The following is a 5,771-nucleotide window of genomic DNA, read 5'->3' as shown; positions in this document are numbered from 1 at the left end:
AAGTTGTTGTAATGAAGGAGGAAAGATCATAGAAGAAGGCAGCAAAGGTGCCATTCTGTATTTCCTCCATAAAAAACCTCTCAGAGGAAGAGGCATAATTGCTAATTGTCTCCATGAGGTGGTACCCGAAGTACAGTAATGGCTTCGCTACAGAACCCAAATACCAGATAACGCTCAAGGTCAGTGTTTTAATAATAAGTCTCCAAAGCAAAAAATCACCAGTCACTGCAGAGCACAGCAAACTGCAAAACCCAACACCAATCTTTACCATGTACTGCAAAAACAAGAGCATGGTGCAGATCAGGTAGACTAATACCGAGAACAGATGAATCAAAATTATGACCGGCAACTGTTAACAGATACAAATTCCTTAATATACTCTGATTAATCTGTTATTATCTGAAACCCTTCGTGCCCCATGTTGGGCGCCAAAAAGGACTGTCGTGGTTTAACCCCATCCAGCAACTAAGCACCATACAGCCGCTCGCTCACTCCCCCCACCCCAGTGGGATGGGAGAGAACTGCAAGGGTGAAAGTCAGAAAACTCGTGGGTTGAGATAAGAACAATTTAATATTTGAGGTAAAATGAAATAGGATAGTAGTAGTAATAATAATAATAACAACAATAACAGCAACAACAACAATAATAATTATAATTATAATAGTAATAAAAATACAATAATAATATACAAAGCAAGTAATACTTTATACAATTGGCTCACCACCCGCCAACCGATGCCCAGCCCGTTCCCGAGCAGCGATCGCTGCCCCCCGGCCAACTCTCCCCAGTTTATATACTGAGCATGACATCATATGGTATGGAATAGCCCTTTGGCCAGTCTGGGTCAGCTGTCCTGGCTGTGCTCCCTCCCAGCTTCTTGTGCACTGGGCAGAGCATGGGAAGCTGAAAAGTCCTTGACTAGTGTAAAAGCACTACTTAGCAACAATAAAACATCAGTGTGTTATCAACATTGTTCTCATCTTAAATCCAAAACACGGCACTATACCAGCTATTAGGAAGAAAAAAAAAAATCAACTCTATCCCAGCTGAAACCAGGACAAGGAATTAGCTAGAGTTCTAGATATTGGGTGGGATTTACATACTCCCTGGAGACCTCAGTCGAGTGGACAGGTAGAAAGGATGAATCAATCCCTAAAGAGACAGCTGAGCAAGATTTGACAAGAGACTCAAGTGAAATGGATGGAGGGATTGCCATTAGCTCTCCTGAGAATTAGAATATCTCCAAAATCAAGGGAAAAGCTTAGTGCTTTTGAAATATTGTATGGTAGACCATACCAAGTGAGTAATCAAAAACCAGGATCTGTAACAATCTTAGGAGAAGGATACTTGAAGAACTATGTGATTTCTCTGGGGAAAGTATTGTTTTCTATCAACGGGCATTTGCAGTGGAGAGCTCCTCTTGACACGCCCACGCACATCTTCAGACCAGGGGACTGGGTCTATCTTCAAACCTGGAGCGACGAACCATTGAAAGAACAGTGGAAGGGACCACTCCAGGTATTACTGACAACATATACTGCAGCGAAACTACAAGGAATTGGACCTTGAATTCATTATTCCAGGTTGAAGAAAGCAGAGGAACCAGATAAATGGGAGGTTACCCCTGTTATGGGCAAACCATTAGGACTTAAGATTAAAAAGATAAGGTCATGAATTGTGCTTGGAAGCAAGGGTCAGCATATACTGAATTAGAGTGTCCACAAGGACTGACAGTTTTTGTGTTAACTATCATATTATTCTTTCTTTTGATTGTAATATGGAAACCAAAGTTTCCTTAATCTTTATGATCTTGCTTGCAATTTGGGAGAGAAATGAAGGAATAGAGGATAATATGGTTTTAAGACTAATACAAGGGTTTGGTAGACTTCAGAACGTAACCAATATTACTGCCTGTTTGCCACTGCCGAAATCAGCCAAAGAACCAATTGAGTGGGGAGTAATAACTAACTCAAGTGCCACTCATCTAGCCATGCTGAGCAATTGGACCAGAGAACAAGCTATGAAAGGCCTTCCCCTTTCAAAGTGGAAAAGACCATTAGGAGATAAATGGAAATACATAAATGATAATACTTGGTGTTTTGAATGGAAAGGAGAAATAGGATCACCAGAGGCAAACAACTACCAAGGAGTAATTACTCACCCTAAACCAGGAAATTTCACCTCAAAATGGAATTGTTCTCGAGTATATAATTGTACTTATTTAGGTGTGTTGCTCAATATACCAGGAATATATGATGCGGTTGCAATTGGCTGAGCATGTAGAAATTTAAGATATGATGTGGGATTCGCAGGAAAAGTCCAATGCCACACAGTTACTTTACCTGCACCAGGATACAGTGTATGGGTCTTAAGTGATGGAACGTGGACTAATTGATTACCAATGAATATACCAGGTCACCAAATCACTTTGGGGGCACCTACCTTATGACCTTTATGGAGAAATAGCCCTTTAAGTTCCAGATGGTGGGGAAAGGTAAAGAGGGAAATAGATGAGCCATGGCAGCCGAGAACTGCAGCCAGAGTAGGATGGGGTTTCCAGACATTCTTTGCCCCAAGTACAATGGCCTACAAGAATCGTATGATGTTAGCCAATCTATCATGGCAAGCTGAAACCTTAGCGAATGCTACGGAGCACAGGCTATTGGCAGTGAGTAAGCAAATACAAGCCAACTCGGAAACAGCAATGCAAAATAGATTAGCTTTAGATCTACTATTAGCTCGAGAACATGGACTGTGTGGATATCTTAAATTGGATTCGGAACATTGTTGTGTACATATCCCTAATGTAACTGAAGATCTACAGACTCAAATCGACAAAATAAGGAATGTGGCATGGACTAGTAGGGAACTACGGGAATCTGCGGAAACCAATTGGATAAATAAAATTTTACAGCATCTGGGAGGATGGTCTTTAACGGGATGGCTGGCAAGTCTGGTACAAAGCTTTATAATTATGATTGTGATCATTGTTACAGTTTTGATGATAATTGGATGTTTAAAACAGGCAATAATACGAACTTTGTTTGCGAGAAGAATCATGACACTCCAGGAATATGGAAGTATCAAATAGTGATATTTGAAACTTCCAAAGAGGGGAAATGATGTCCTGCAGGACATCATTAATTTTCCAGTTAGCAAAACTACTAACCACCTGTGCCTTGGGAAAGGAATTGGGGAGGGAGCTAAATGATATGGAAGTGTTTGTGTAAGTAACAAACCATGGAAAATTAACCTTGAAGAAGCGCTAACAAGCTGATAGAAGGGAACATCTTGGCGCCAAAGACTGGACAGTGGCCAGAGCTTATAAAACTGCAGAAACTGGGTGAAAGGTAAATGCAGCGAGGAGAGATTGCGACCACTGACTCAATTCAGGACCGAAAAGACTTGCCCCCCCACACCTGAAAGGAGCATGCGTGCTAATTTACATAGCAAGTGAGACTCATTTAAATATAGTTAACCAATAGTGTGTGAAATGTTAATCACTAACCAATAAGTGTAGATTTAGGTGTGTTTATACTGATCATTTAACCTCATAAATATGTTGTGGTCTTGTATGACGGTGTGCTTGATTTGTGGGATTTCCACCGAACACCCTGAGCAGAATAAAGCAATGTCGTCTCTCTAAATGGGACTTTGTCATTCGTTTGGAGGGTTTTCTCAATTACAAGCAACAAAAACACAAGGAAAAGGCAAAACCACTACATGACAGTTGTTTGTCCAGGCACCTTTCGCTTGCCCTTGTAAAAAAATTGCAATATACTTGTGTTTTCCACCAGGAGGTGGTGGTTTGTTATGATCCCAGTAAGAAAGGCACTTAGACTCTGCAAGGTATTTAAAATGCTATTTATTAGAGCTAACACTATAAGAAGAGAATAGCATATATAATCTTGACCCCAAAGTAGGGTTCTTTTACCCGGTGTGCAAAAAGCCGACTAACACACAGAGTCAAGATATTGAGTTATATCATGTCTGCGCAGAGATGGGTGCTAGGTGGTAACTCCACAAAGCCAGCACACATTGGTTAACGTACAGTGACATTTTATACATTCTGAGTAGCTGTTATCAGTGTTTTTACAGTTCCGCTTATTCATCTTCGCTTCTATTGGTTCTCGCAAGCCTCGTCTCTGCTTAAAGGTACACTCTGTTTTAAATTTACAGCGCATGCTCAGTGGGTAGGGGGTCTTTGCTTGGGCCGGGGGCTTTACTGCTGGAGGTGTGGTTTTTACTATGTTAATTAGGATAGTTTGGTCATGGTTCAAGTGATTCTCACTTCGGCTTTATCAGCAGCTCATGCTTATCTTGGTATTTCCTTGCTTGACTGTCTTACGGTGTCCTCCTTAGATAACTTAATCCTTGTGTGGTAACTTTCCAGCTCCGTGACTGGGAGGCTCCTCTTTATCAGTCCTTTGTTTATTCTTCAAGGTTCGACAGTTCCTCATTACAAGTTCCTCATTAAATCACTTCTAACAGTTCCAGGGTCAGCTTGCCCTATAGTCCCTGGCAATAGCTAACTTCAAATGGTCACACTAACTACAATCTTATGTCCCTTTAGATGCTAGAAGCCCTGAGTGGCGTAGCATCGAACAGGACTCCGACCCATGCTCAGAACGCAATGCAGACTCCATCCATAGCAGACTTTCTCCCCTTTTGGTCATTCAAGCGATTATAGGATTTTCTTAAAAGAAAATAATTCTATTTAACATTTCTACAGTCAAACAGAAACAATGTTCTCATGAGAACTTCTTGCTGCACTTTTAGATAAAGGCAAGGCCACGCAAGTGGTGCAATTGCCAGTACCAAGTGGGAGCTGCCTGCAGGTTCCTCTGTTACAATGAGCTGGCTGAGTTTATCCTGCAGGCAAGGGATTTGTGCAGCACAACACAGGCCTGAAGGCCATGCTGTACGTACAACATAATGCAGTGCAGCATTGCACAGCACAGGCTTGGGCCTATTCAGGTCAACTGTTATGTGGATCATTAACTCCTCGATGTACAATGGTCTTTCAGTCAGGATCATTATAACTAGCAGCATTAAAAAAATTATTTTGTCATCCAAAAGTATCTGGAAAAGTTGAAAGAAGATCTTTTTGTTATAACTAGCAGCATTAAAAAAATTATTTTGTCATCCAAAAGTATCTGGAAAAGTTGACAGAAGATCTTTTTGAAAGCCTTCTTATTGTTTTAAAGTGCTTTAGCATCTGTCTTCCTCAGCTTTATTTTACAGCACTCACATTATCTCTTGTCTGCCTGTTTCCTCATTTACTGAACAAAACAGGACTCGTCATATGATATCCCGTGGGAGGGATCCCACGCTGGAGCAGGGGAAGAGTGTGAGGAAGGAGTGGTTATGAACTGACCACAACCCCCATTCCCCCCTCCCCCCCCGCACTGCTGAGGGGGGGATGTAGAGAAGTCGGGAGTGAAGTTGAGAAGGGAGGGGTGTGGGGTAAGTGTTTTTAAATTTGTTCTCATTTGTCATTACCCTACTCTGTTTAATTGGTAATAAATTAAATTAATTTCCCCTAGTCAAATCTATTTTGCCCATGATGGTAATTGGTAAGTGATCTCCCTGTCCTTATCTTGACCCACGAGCTTTTCATAATTTATTTTTTTTCCTCCCCCTGTGTTGTTGATGGAGGGGGAGTGATAGAGTGGTTTGTTGGGCATCTAGCGGCTAGCTAAGGTCAACCCACCACAGAAGGATGAAAAAAAAGCAGACTTGCAACAGAAAATGTTCCATCAGAGTGAGA

General features: G+C 41.4%; 1 pseudogene; it reads left to right on the top strand.

Moving 5' to 3' along the window:
- Positions 1-1,853: 1,853 nt before the first annotated feature.
- Positions 1,854-3,092, top strand: LOC148055453 (uncharacterized; annotated as a pseudogene).
- The last annotated feature ends 2,679 nt before the right edge of the window (positions 3,093-5,771 follow it).

The sequence above is a fragment of the Nipponia nippon genome, unplaced genomic scaffold, assembly GCF_047370975.1.
Source record: "Nipponia nippon isolate SJK-2023a ecotype South Korea unplaced genomic scaffold, ASM4737097v1 scaffold_22, whole genome shotgun sequence".
NCBI lineage: Eukaryota > Metazoa > Chordata > Aves > Pelecaniformes > Threskiornithidae > Nipponia > Nipponia nippon.
Note: the sequence above shows the minus strand (reverse complement) of the source record. Positions and strands in the feature narration are given on the sequence as shown.